The sequence below is a fragment of the Tympanuchus pallidicinctus genome, unplaced genomic scaffold (genome assembly GCF_026119805.1).
Source record: "Tympanuchus pallidicinctus isolate F22 unplaced genomic scaffold, pur_lepc_1.0 scaffold18, whole genome shotgun sequence".
Lineage (NCBI taxonomy): Eukaryota > Metazoa > Chordata > Aves > Galliformes > Phasianidae > Tympanuchus > Tympanuchus pallidicinctus.
The window spans coordinates 12,489,300-12,503,351 of NW_026294699.1; the positions used below are offsets into that span (position 1 = coordinate 12,489,300).

A 14,052-nucleotide genomic window follows, 5' to 3' on the forward strand; every position below is an offset into this window, starting at 1 on the left:
GACTAACCTTCTTAATAGGTTTTATTGATTTAACCCAAAGAGAGAACAGTAGGGGAAAACTTATGCCATTTAAATGCAAACCAGCAATAAAAATAATCATTAGAGTCATAATCTCAATCTGTTAGCATTTTATGTAGAAATGAGCTTAATGGGAAATGTTTTCCATGTAAACTATTTGCATTCACTTAGTACGAATAAGCCTCTTAAATATAATTCAGTCATTACCACTGAGTTTTATTAAGAGGTTGGTTTGGGTCCTAATTGCTTTAAAGTGTCTGTCTTGGGAAAGCCGCTGGCCTGCCCCAGCCAGGATTTAATGTTCATATCCCCATGGATATCCTTGTTTCCACACTGAGAATACATGTGGATTTTGATGGCGTTCAGAAAACGTCACTCTTCACCCAAACTGCACTGAGATTTTGGGACTGACCAAGGAGGGGCCACGTTTCTCAGTCAGATATTGGGGTCTTTGCAGAGGAAAAGTAACTTCAGAGCACGTTTCCAGGCCCTTCATTTCCTACAAACAGCGAGAAGCCTCTGACAATCTTTCTTAGCAGCTTTCTCCCTCGTAAAATAAGAGGAAAACATAGGCCATAGGGAGGGAGAATCAGAGGCACCCAGCAGCTCCAAAGAGGCTTTTTCTGGCCACTGCCCTGTCCCCAGGATCAGTCCCCATGGGGACGTGGCTCTGTGCATGTGCAGATGCTCCGGGGATGTCACCAGCCCTGTGCCACCCACGCCACGCGCACCTCACAGCCACAAAGAGAGAAATAAATACCCTCTTCTGCCTGGGGACACCTTTTAATCTTCTTGCTAGATTTCCATGCCCCAGTCTGGAGGCTCAGTGGGGCCAGCCATGATCTCATTTTGCATCCCACCCACGGGGCTCTGCACAGCTGAGCCTGCTGCTTGTGCCACGTGCCGGTAGGGGCTGGGGTTGCTGCTTCATGGCATCCCAACCCTCCACAACCACCCAAATCCTATCCCACTAGGAAAAGCATCCTATGGAGGGAACAGTAGTGATGCAATCAAGGTGCTGGACCTTGCTGGTGGCAGGACACACAGACACCACAAGCAGTGGCTCTCCAGGATGCCACGGCAGATGCTGCCAGGCTCAAAGGGTGGCTGGTGCTGCCTGGCACAGCACTCCATTGGGCCAGGTGACGCTGCCCACCTGGTGCATTTGGGGTTTCAGATCTCTTCCAGACAAGCCCCCAGATTTTGTAAAAAGCTGGGTAACTTCAGGATGTGTGTGAGGTTACCCTCACCAGGCTCCGCTAAGAGTAATCAGAGCTTCAGGCCATAAGCCGATTCCTTGTGCATCTCAGGAAGGAATTAGCCCTGTCTCCCCCGTCCCACACCACCATGCAGCATTTGCACAGCTCAAAGGACTTGAGTCCCAATGCAGATTTTGTCCCAGGGTAACAAGGGCCCTATGAGAGGCAGGGGAACTCTATGTCAGCCACCACCTCCCCCCTCCCAGAGGCTCCTGCCTCATTTCTCCCCCAGTTCTGCTTCTGCTGGCATCAGGAATTCCTCTACGTTTGCTGAGCAACGTGTTGCAGTCTGCAATAGCTCACCCTGGCTGGAAGCTCATCCTTGTGTGTAAATACTGTGTGCAACTGTGTCTTCATTTCATGTTATGGAAGTGCATCCAAAGCAGCTAAGCAGACTTTCTCTGCAGTGTGGATGGTGTAAGTGATCCAAATTTAACATGTGGTTACATGGTCTGAAGATTTCATTGAGCTTTCAGGTCGGATGGCACTGTAACTGCAGTCCAGCCTCCTGGCTGCTGGGTTTTGCCCAGGGGTTTAAAGCGAGTTGGGCTCTTAAGCTCCAACCTTCTGATGCACAATGAGTCCAGTTTGTAAGCAGGAGCAGTGGCTGCTGCAGGCAGGTGGTTCACAACCCACCCGAAAACCAAAGACCAGAACCTTGCCCAGCAGCTCTGAAGGGCAGCAGGTTCTGGCTGACAGCACATCCACAGACTGGGTTATTTTGCTATAGCGTGTTTGACTTGTGAAGTGAAGGTAATGAATGGTTCTGAGGTCAAAGCCGTTATTCAAAAGCAATATTGTTATCACTGCTTCCATCTGTAAGCCTTGCTATTCCTTGCTATTCAGAAGCCAGCGCTGTCACAGAACAGCAAGACAGGTGATTGCCTGGGGTCTGCCAGGTGGGTCACTGAGACAGACTGGGACTAAGGGACTGCTGAGGAGAGATGTGGCACCAGCAGCCCAGGAGCCATCCCACATCCCTGCCCCAGTGCTGGGTGGCACTGGCACGGGGACGAGGGGCTGGGAAGGAGCTGCATGTCCCCGTGCCCAATGTCTTGTGCCACGTGGCAGATTCCCAAGCAGCTGGGAGAAGACGATGATTTCTATTGCCAGTTTTCTAATTTATCTAATGAGCAAGAAAATAAATCAAGCTGACGGTCACCCAGGTGGTTCTGAGCTTCTGCTGGCTCCTCACGGTCCCCTTGTTCCTCCAGCCCATTTGATAGCAGGGTTATAACCTGAGGACGTGGCAATAATTCCTGCTATAATCTTTTCTTTCCTAACGTCACTTAGCAGATGGAGTCATTTAGAGGTGCTCATGTTTATATGAACGGCTTGCCCTGAAAGGGACGGAGCCGGGGATGCTGGCAAGATGTTTGGGATCGTTAGCCTAGAAAATGCTTAGCAGGGGAAGCAGTTGGCAGGCAGATTTCACGGACATGGCGCCGGCATCTTCTGCCAGCAAAATTACAAGGCTGAAATCCTGGAGCTGGATGGGGCCAAACTGTTCACAGCAAACAATTTAATTGATGAATGAAGTGGATTGCCCAGGAGATGGTTTTCAGTCATCTGCTCATTGCACGAAGCCACTTGGAGGAAGAGCCATGCCATCGGGTGTCACCAGCTGCCCATGTAGGCATGGGCTGGCTGGGGGTCCCCAACCCCACACTCTCCTGGACCTCTGCCCCTCAAATGAGCAGCCCAGTGCCATGAGCACAGCCACCTCCAAGCTCGTCTGCTTCATCTCACCAAATGCGTTATGCTTGCCTACAGATCCTGCTATCAGGTCACTGCAGCTAGAGCCATGATGCTACCACGCTGAAGATGTCAGTGCTGGTTTGAGTGGGCCCCTACACAACATGAAAAAGAACAAAGCAGAACTAAACAGCAACACTGCCTTGTCAGCCTCTGCAAGAAGTGAGGTGGCAGCCTCAGAGGATTCTCCTCTCCAGCCCTCTGACCCTCTGCACAATACCACACAGCTACCAGCATAGGCTTCTTTCATCTGGTCGACTAGAGTAAACGACCTCTCCATCTCCTCAAAAGTGAATAGCCATGAAAATGCACATTGAGATGAAACTTTACAACCCTTGAAAATATTCTCTTGCTTGTGAAAGGGCTTCTGAGAAAGAAACAAAAAGGACAATGAGTGCCAAGGAAGGGGGAGATACTGCTCATGCTGCTGGGCAGCATTTGACCCGTCCCATGCAGAGGTTGGGCAGAAGAAGGAGACAAGGGGTTGAGACCAGCAGCTGCAGTTACTGCCCTGCAGGAGCAGCATCTCAGTGTCCACAGAGCCCAATCCCAAATTATTCAGCACAAGTGTTCTCAAACTCTTATTCTGCTGCTTTCTGGCAGGCACGGTGCTTTCTCTGCAAGTCCCATTTTACATCTTTGGTAATTCAGTGCAGGTGTAACACTCAATTGTGAAGACCCAGCAGGAGCCTGTGATGCAGGCATCTTCAAGACATAGGGCTTATCAGTTCAAATAACACAACTGTCTTTTATCTTTTGTGTCCCAAGCTGTTCTGGCACTCATATTTGTAATTTGTTGCCTGGCTCTGGGTCTGGCTCCAGCAGGACACTCACTGCTGTCCATCTGCCTGCATTGCTGGCATTTCTGTGTCCACCCAAGGGACCTGAGTGCCTATGCTCTGCTTATCTTTGCATCCTCACTGGCCAACAGTCACTTTGAAAGCAAGCCTTGGGAGCTGTAGACTTGCAGGTGCTTTCAAACAATGCGCCCCAAACCCAAGCTGCTCATCAGTCCCTGCCTCCCAGCAACAACTGCTCCCTCTCCATCCCATATGGCCTCCAGCAGTGCCCAAACACCCAGCACTACCATTCCACCCATGGACCAGCACGCCTTTCAGCAGCACTGCATTCTCTTCAAAAGAGGATAAGCGAGGTAAAAGAAGAAAAGGTGAAAACATGATAATAGCTGTGGGAAAAGGGCCACTGCTATAGATTCGGCAATGCTGGAAATGGAGGCTCTGAGAAAAGTTTTTCTCCTGAAATTATTCTTTTCAATCTCAACAGCTCACCGAAGAAAAGTTTAAGCACACTTTTTAACACCTTTTGTACTCAGATTCCAAATTCACTTGTCTACCCGAGCAATAACAGGAATAATCTTTTTTATCCAGCTGCACATTCTGCTGTCAAAATTTGTTTCCATTAAACTGTTCCCTTTTGTCCTCTTAAAAAGCGTATTTTAAATAATAACAGGGGAAAAAAAAAATAAATTATACACTATCCAAAAACTCAACCCTGTCGACTGTGCACTTTTATACAAAAGTTATCTCCTTCTCTCGATGAACTGATGAAAACCCTTTTCATAATGCTGAGGTGGAGATGAGAAAGAGGAAGAATACTTCTCAGTGCGCCCAGCACAGCCACTCATTTCAACAGGAAGCACATGGCAAACTCCGGGCTTAGAAAACTAAATTACAGCACCAAGGTGAACCCGACGTTCTTTTTTTTTTTCTGCTTTGTAAAAAACCATTTTGTGGAAGTTGGAATGGAGGAACACATTGAGCTACTCATTCAGGGGAAAAAAAATGCGTGTTTTCTATATCCCTTAAATCTTAACAGGAGAATGTGAATTCAAGCTAATATATATATAAAACCATAATAAACTTGCACTGCTTGCACACCCTCAGCAGTGTAGCAGCTGCAGCTCACTCGTAGTTCCTCCAGGAAGGTCCATGCTCAGCACCCAGCTCACCATCCCTCTTCCCCATGCCCAGCTGTCTCCCATCAGTCTACTTCTCTCACTCTGGACATGCAAGTATGAAGGTTGCTCCCTACCTTTGTGCCTGTGTGTTGCTGCTGGCTCCTGCTGAAGTCATGAAGGTCTGCTAGTTGGTGTCTGTGGGGGCTGCGGGGCACAGTGGGCACAGCATTGGGGGTCCTGCAGGACGGTCAGCACTGGTGTTGGAACTGCAAGGGCAGAAATGAAAATGTTAGGGGGAAATTTCATTGGGGTATAAAGTGTTGAGTAACACGAAGCTGTCCCAGGGACAGCATGGCTGCTCCAGTTGCTGCAGTGCAGGGAGCAGATGGGTATGGGAAGAGGACCATGGAAAGGTCCCAGCACTGAGAGCAGCTGCTCAACATCACAGTGCAAAGGGAATCCATCTGCTAGCAGAGGAGGGGCTGTAAGAAATGTTGGGAGGACTGAAGTTAGAGAAATGGGACAAATGGGGACTGACTGGGATGCAGAAGACAGATAGCTCTGGGCATGCACGGGGCAGATACCAGCAGGGATATCAGCACAGAACTCCTCGAGGAGTGCAGAGCCACCACCAGCACCAGCCACGCTGCATGGGCAGATTTCAATAAGCTTAATTATCTTTTCACATGGGAATCAGATGTGCTTTTAATTCTTAATTGCCATTTTATTGTCCTCACTGCTCACTTCTCACCCCCTTGTTGTTCTTGGATCTGGATGCCTGGCTGGCCAGGGCTCCCTGTCCTCATCACTGCTGTCAGCCTCCAGCTTGCTCTGATGTGAGACCACCAGCACAGCAAGAAGTGACACTGACCACAACAGGACTCAACTGCACAACACCCAGTGCCTTGTTTCATTATCATCAACACGATAACAATAAGAGCGACATTAGCAACAAGCACTTTATTATCCCTCCTGCTATCCTCATTCAGACATGGCCTGAGAAGTATTTCAGAAAGACAACCCACACTCAGCGCGAGATCCAGGGGGGCAGGGCAGTTAATTAAACATCAGAGTGATGGGCAGAGCTGGGATGAGCCAAGAGTGGCAGCAGAGCTGGACAACCCCTGCCATGCTCAGGGAGATGGATGGATCTGGGACGCTGCCAGCCCTGTCCCCCAGCGGAGGCAGAGCCCTGCTACATGCACACATCTTTACACCCAGCCTTGCTCCCTGCTTGGTTGCTGTTTCATTGACTTGTGCAGGTGAGAACGTTTTCTGGAGAAAGCTGCCTCCCAAGCTGTGCTACCGATTGCCATCTGATCTGGTGACATTTTATTATCTCCAAATAATGCCAAGAAAATAAAGAGCCCTGCTGAAAAAATGGCCGTGTCTTAAGCGTGGTTTTTAAGCAGCACGTGTGAACTCACAGCAAATAGGAGACTTTCTTGCTATGGGTTTCTTCTCTTTCCAAACTAGGCATTAGCCAGAGAGGCAGGTGGAGGACAGCGAACAAAGAGAGAATGGCAGCTGGAGGGTGTTGCAAAACTCCACGAATAAATATTGCAGAAGAAAAGCAAGCCTGTGACAGATACCGGGCAATCTGTAAGTCATCTGGAGAATGGAAAACATAATGGACTAATCAATCAGGTAGACAAAGGGTGAGAAGTGTCACGGGGAGGCAATAGGTAGTTGGAGGTCAGTTATGAAATATAATCTCTAAATTGGAGAGAGAAGGACAGCAGAACAAGAACAATGGCAGGTAATTGAATGCAGGTAGGTGAACGTTGGGCTGGTGGTTTCCAGGAGAGTGAATGTCAGATGAGAATATTACAGTAAGAACAAATAACCCGTACTTTTGAGATGGGAACCTATTCTGTAAAGTGAAAGCCACGCTGGTGAGGCTTTAAAGTGCAGCTTCGTTTCAGAAAATGCTGTTCAAAGACAGACAGCGGGGTTCCCTGTTGCTTCTTCCTTTGGGTTTCCAGACAAAGTTTGGCTGGCCAAAAGGAGAACAGTGATGCTTTTCCTATGCATAAATCCTGCAAATACCATCTGGGACCTGGAAGCCAAGCCAGATCCCTCCTGCCTTGTGCTTTCTCATCAGTGATTCTGGCGTGAGTAATCTCTAATCTAGTTAGCAGGGAAGTTGCACACTGCTATGCATGAGAAGATGGGGATTCTGCAGGTGAATTTAATTATTTCTTCTACAAAGAAAGTGGGAGTCAATAAAGCACAGCTCGCTCTCCATTAGCTCTCTGGGCTGCACAGTGACAAGAAGAGCTCAGGCAGCTTCGTTTACTCTCTTGCAAAGCTAAGCAGGTAGATTCCCATTACACCCAAGCAAAAACTTGACTTAGCATGAAGTCACTTCTACCAACACTTATCTGACCTTAGCAATACACTACAAAGGCATCACACAGCCCTTCTAACAACAGCTAGACCCAAGCAATTAGAGCTGAATGAACAATTCATAATTAATAATCTCTTTGGCAAACTTCACCTCATTTTATGCTTATGAAATGTTCACACACACACTGCAAAGTTCTCACAGCTATTTGTTAATGGAAATAACTTGCCATTTTTCCCCTGAGCAAACAGCACTGTAACAGCTCATTGCAAACAATCTATATTCAAAATGTAGGCTGTGCTTGTGGGCTGTGCAGGCCACGTGGTGCTGTTTCACCTCCCAGTTGGATGAAGGACCCAAAAGGCTCCAAGAACTACAAACGAGGACTGTTGTTTCTGTCATACAACCCTGGGGTTATGTGGTTCTACAGCTGATGGAGTGGGTCAGGTAACTCCTAAGGCCAGTGGAGCAATGGACACCAGGGATGAGAAGCAATGGCTTTAAGTAGCTCCAGGGGAGAGTCAGGTTGGATACGAGGAAAAATTACTTCTCAGAAAGAGTGGTGCAGCACTGGCACCGTCATGTCACCATCATGGAGGTGTTCCAGAGCTGTGGAGTTGTGGCACTGAGGGATGTGTGGCTTGGTCGTTATGGTGGGAAAGAGCTGGGCTTGGAATTGGTGATCCTAGTGCTGTCTTCCAACCTTAATGGTTCCATGACATGTTGGAGAATGTGGAGAACTTCAGCTGAAAAGCCTGGAGGACTCCCTTAAACAGCGCATTTAATTCTCTGTGCCTACCCTGGCTGGGCCAGGTGCTGCAGAGGGAAGGTCAATGGTTGGCAGCTGAGAAGGGGACAACCCAACCCGGCTGCCAGCAAAGCTGAAAACAACGTGTGCTCCCATGGTCTGAGACATGCAGGGAGATAAGAGAGCAGAGGGCAATAAATCAGGCTTTGAAAGCTGAGCATATTAGGAGATCAATGGGACAGATATTAGACTGAAGAAGCAAGCTCCGAAGAGATCAGAGCAATTCTGTTCTTCCTCCTTCCCCCTGTTGCTAAGGAATTTTTTTTTCATTTAACATCCTCATTGTTTTTAAATGAGCAGCAAAGCCAGTGGGTTCCACGTGGCATTAGCAATGTGTTTGTGAAAGGGAAAGCGACTGGCTCCTAGCAGGATTTGATAAAAGCCTCTCCAAGCTCCGAGTGATTTACAGCTCTGGAAAACAAACACAGACTGATACAAATGCAGAGAGAGGCACCAATGGCACCGACATTCAGGTACACTCAATTACCAATTCATCAGCCCAAGTGAACTTGAAGAGCTTTTCAAACTCTACACAGCTCTAAATTAAAGGAAATCTTTAGACGAATAGCATCCTTAGACGAATAGCATCCTACGACAGGGGGGGGGGGGGGAGAGGAGGTCCAATTTGCTGAACTTCAGCTGGAGAGATCTGTCCTGCCATGGGTAAAGGCCATGAGCCAGGAGCAGCGGGCAGCTCCCACTCCTCACACTGCACCCACCTGCCCCGCTTGCCCCCTGTGCCCTGTCCCACCAATCTTCTTTTTCCTGGCTTCCCCTCAAAATCCTGCTGTTCCTTGCCCTGGAGATATTTATGGCAAAGCTGGGATTTTTTGAATCATTGACTGGAACAAGAAAAGAAACGGAGGAAAGAAAAATCACTACACAGTGACCTCACATTAGAATTGCCCAGGTCCTCTGTGGCGAAGATATATACATACAACTATATAGGCCCAACCAATTGGTTAATTCAATCTGAAACTAACTCATGGGGAGTGCCGTTTTCCCTCCATCCTCAGCCTAGAAACCCATTTTTTCACCAGAAGAGTTGATTTATCGCTTCCCAGCTCCACGCTCCAGCAGCCCTGATACTAACAGGGCGTTTGATAACTCCCCACACTGCACTGAGTTCCTCAGCAGTGGGCTTCGTGCTACTGCCATCAAAACTGGGAGGCAGCCGAGGGTAGCGACAGCATGGAAGGAACGTGAGGAGCCGGCCGCTGTGAGACTGCAGGAAGCTCTTTGTTAATTGCTCATGCGGAAACTGTTTTTGTTTCGGTATTTAATTGATATCTTGGGGAAATGATAACTTAGGCACAGACAAACTCGTCCTCCCCAGACGCTGGCTGTGCATGTCCAGGTGAGGTGCCCCGTGCAGTCGTGCCCATTCGCTGGCCCCAGTGAGGTGGTGCTGCCCCATTCCCCCACCCCATGTCTCTGTGCCTTCCCCATAGAGGCAAGCTCCGCAGAGAGCTGCATTTCACTCAGAGCCCAAAGCCCCGTGGAAAGACTCTGCCTTCCTCCAGGACCTCCTCTTGTCCTTCACACCCCTCTGCTCTGCTCCCGGAGGGCAGGGATAACCCATATCCCTGCAGGAGCCGCCAACATCACCACTCCTCCTGCCAGATGGAGCATCTCAGTTTCCCACTGGATATCAGCCTTCTTCTCTTTCCTTAGGACTCCTCCAAAGACAGCAGCCATCTCTCTCACACAGCTGCCTCCAAACCATTTAACAGCACAGCAGGTATTTTAATCATTCCCACCAAGCGCGTCTTGCTTGTTAACAACTCTCTGAAGCTGTCCTAGCCAGCACAGGGGCAGAGATGAGCCCTGCCGGGCAGCTTCCCATGCCCCAGAGCAAAGTTTGGGTCTGCAAACCAGCTGTGATTGCATGCTGTCACTGAGGCAGGGGTGGCACATGGGTGAGGAGCACCCCAGCAGATCCGCCTGATCCCACGCACACCCATGCACCAACCCAGGCTTTTGCATGACCAGTGTTAGAGCATCCCTCATGCTGTGGACCCCGAGTAGCTGCTGAATGTTTTGCCAGTACTGCGAGCTGCTCTGCCCCATGCTGATAGATTAGCTCTTGTCATATTTTAAGAGCACTGGAATTACCAAGCTGCAAAGAAACGGATTGGTATTTATACAGCACAGCTGGGCAGCTCCAGATGAAGACAATAGCATGGATGGCATGCCTTCTTGCTGCCTTTTGTTGCTCCTAGGGTTGTATGCAAAGAGCTGCTGTGGAAACCAAGCCCTCAGCGACATGCTGCAGCATCTCTACCTGCTTCTTCCTTCCTGGTACCATCAAAAAATATTTGCTGTGACAGCATCTATTCCCATGCACTCCTGACCCATAAACAGTAAGGCCCCTCCCTGGGCCCTTGTGCCAGGGCTCAAGGCAGAACATGCTCATCTTTTGCAAGAGGATATAGCTAGAGGAAGAAGGATGATATCCTTCTGACCCGGCTGGAAGGGGGCAGCAGGTGTTAAATGGAGCAGGGCTTTGCAGCCAGCTGCGCTCAGCCCTGGAGCTGAGCATCCCCCTGCTGAAGGGCTGTGGGCTCCTTCAGTTTGAGCCAAAGTATCCATTAAATGTGAGCTTTCATCTTCAGACCTCGGGATTTCTATCTGAGGTTGCTCCTTTCTCTTGGAGGTTGCTCTCATTTATTTCTCTTATTTCTGACAATTATTAAAAGGCTTTTCTTCCTTGCCTTCCTTGCCTTCAATCACCATTGCCTTGACGTAAGTTTGGAGGACTTCCAAGAATATTCAGGACCTGCTTTCCTCCTGCCTCTAGGTGAGCAAGAGCCTCACCATGAGTAACACTAAGCTCCAGTGGGAACATCCCATGGGCAAAGCCTGCTGGTGGGATAAAGCCCCACTACAACTCCTTTGCAGAGCTGTGGTCTTCGAGCCTCCTGGACTTCCAAGGCCAGCCCCTCTCTTTGTAACCTCCTGTGCTTTTTAATGCTAATTTCCACCACATGCCCAATTCGAAGCTCTGATAATGAACAACTGCTTTCTTCCTTTCCTTCTGATTTCGTATACATGAGTCAGGGTTTCCTGGCACTAAACGTAAATGCTAAACGGAAATCGCTGCACAGTGACATGTCTGTGTAGCTTCACTGTCCATTTATTTGCCTTTTCAAAGAGCTGCTGTGTTAAGCAAACATCTCTGCCTGGATCCTATCTGGAGGAGTTTGTCTGGTACGGCATGGTGCCTGCCGGGGTGGGGGAAGCAGCTCTGTGTGATGGTGTCTCATAGCTCTGTTTTCGCTTCGGGGTATTTCTTGTACAATAGTTCAAGCTCAGTGAATACCTCAACCTTTTCTTGAATATTTGCTTGAATCTTGGCAGGCTGTGCTGGGAGCTGACACAGCGAGGTCTGAAGCAGGGAACTCCCAGAGTGAAGCATATCCATCGCTTCAGCTCCCACCAGCAGCAGTGGGTGGACGTCTTGGCAGGAGAGGCCAAGAGATGCCTGTAGCATCACTGGGCAAATTATTCTGACTCTCGTTATTATTACTTTTGGCAACTCGAAAATTCACGTGCACTTGCAAGAAAGTTAATAAATTCAATTTCAGGATTCATCTGAACTTACTGCCGGCGCCCCAAAAAGGGGAAATGAGGAATCTTGAAAAGGGACTTCTTTTCTGTTAATGATTATGGGGAAAATCTGTCAATATCTCCCTTGAAGGCTACGCTTTCATGTTCAACTGAATTTTTAAGACAGGCAAGGGTGAATAATAATATAAAAGCAAAAATCAGAGCTATGATATCTTCAAATATGTTTCAAGGTAAACTGAGACGTTCTTTTCTGCAGAGCCACCATAAGCAAGGAGTGTTCTCCTCCAGGGCTCCCTGGATGAACTCCATGCTTTACGCTCTTGTTGCACTATTGCCTTTTCCCTTCCCTTCTGCAATCATCCCTTGACTTTCCCTGTCTAACTTTCCCCAAGTGCTGTAAAAAATGAGCTCAGAAAGAGGTAAAAATGAGGAAATATGACATTGGGAGTGAGGATGAGAGATGTCAGAGCATGAGAAATGAACTCACAAACATGACTGTTTCACACTGACCAGCTGGAGAGTTGTGCTTACGCTCATGGAAGACATGTGGTGTGGCATGTATTCAATCAAAGTAACCAACGGGGACCACATTTTGAATATTATCTACGTGAAACAGATTCCTTGTGAGGAAATTATACAGCAATGTTTAATGATGGCAATGATTCAGCCAGTAATAGAAAGAAATAGTCCTGAAACCATCATCAACTTCTCACGGACAATTCCCAGATGGGGTTGAGGGTAAAAACCCCTTCATTAAAAAGCTATTCAGTTATGGTAAAATTGCCATATGTGTCTCACCGAGAGGAAGAAAGTCTGATTGTCAAAAGTGACTTCATCTTGAAAGCAGCAGGGAAATCAGAAAGCTACTTCGCATTTGAACAGGGGTTTTGAAATCTGTCTTCAGGGACCTGAAAGCATAGCTAGATCTCACACAGCTGAAGGTGTCTTACAGCTGGATGTCTAGGTTAAGGTAATTGTCTAGACTTCTTTTATCATCAGTGAACAGAAACGCACACCAACCCCCAGAGAGTGATTCATTCTTCCTGTCTTAAACATCTATTTTTGGATGGGATGAATTACATTCTGGAGGTGTTGAACTTTCTCTACCACTATGGAGGAGTTCTAGATGATGAACTTAGCCTAGGCACGTAACCTTTATATCACTAGATTTAGGCAGTGAGAGCAACCCAAGCTGTGGCAGTGCAGTGTCACAACAGTGGTAGGGTAGGGGCACACGGCCCGTGCCTGAGGGGAGGAGACATGAGAGAAGCAGAGCTCTCTGCAGACAGGAGATAGATGAGTGGACGGATGACGGATGAGCCCTCCTTCCTCATCACAGGCACAGGCTGTGGTGGCCTCGATGATTGACTGAGACCTGGGACGCTCAGGTGCCTGATCATCTCATCTAATTCATTAATGCCATGCAAAAGGTACAGATTACCCAACACCTCCAAAACGCTGCCTTGCAAGTTGCAAAGACCAGTCCCTCAGCTGAGTGTACTCCTTCAGACAGATCGACCCTTCCCTCTGCTAAATTTGGACTTTTCTGAGATTAGTAATCCCAAGCACACAAAAATCAACAACCAAGTTCTGAAAAAACAGATGCACCCTTCCACTCATCTTCCCAGTTCCGAGCAGCCGTGCCTCACGATTTTTGGATTTAGTTACAACCTTGAGAGCTATTTTGTTTAGAAACATCTCCCTTCTCAGTTTTGCTATGGGCAAGTATCACTGATAATCAACTGCAGTGACAAAAGGTGGGCAGTTATGTGAGTGAGCAGGGCATGGTAGAATCAGTGTGGTTAAAAGGCCTTTTAATGTATCAAAACAATATGGAGACAAGGATGGTTTTAGCTGTTACCTGTCCAGCTCCCATTGCTAATCTAACTAAAAATAGTTCAGTTGTACTCATGGGGGTATTCTGCTATCAGTCTTCCCAAAACAAATGAGACTATTATTGCCAAAACTGTTGTGGGGGCCAATTTTCAGTCCCTTCAGTAAAGTAAAATCTATTCCTTTCTCAGAGCCATTGTCCCCAAACCTCCCTGGAGCTCCACAGGACTGCAGGAACTCTACAGCAAACCCAGACATTGCAACTTCAAAGAGCAGCAGAACAAAATGAAATGGCAGTAGGGGAATAAATAGAAGGAGACATTACCAGACTACCACCCTGCAGCAGAAATACTAAGTCACAGTCTGACATGGTGATTGAGCACCTGTAGGAAAGCAGAGCCAACCCAGGGGAGCTCAGGTGTATGCAATGCAGCTGACCAGAAGGGTGGAGCCAGGATCCACCCCTTCCCAGACCTCATTTAAGGGTTGGCATGGAGGTAAAGGTATTTCCCTGGGGATCCCTGCATACCTGTGATCTTCTAAA

At 48.1% G+C, this 14,052-nt stretch overlaps 1 protein-coding gene across 2 annotated transcripts in view; it reads right to left on the reverse strand.

The window, feature by feature from the left end:
- ELFN1 (extracellular leucine rich repeat and fibronectin type III domain containing 1) overlaps window positions 1-14,052 on the reverse strand; it is an 85,438-nt gene that overhangs the window by 31,324 nt on the left and 40,062 nt on the right. For both annotated transcript variants that reach the window (XM_052680318.1, XM_052680317.1), the window contains exon 3: window positions 5,085-5,216. The gene's annotated coding sequence lies outside the window, so the exon portion shown is untranslated. The remainder of the gene's footprint in view (window positions 1-5,084; window positions 5,217-14,052) is intronic.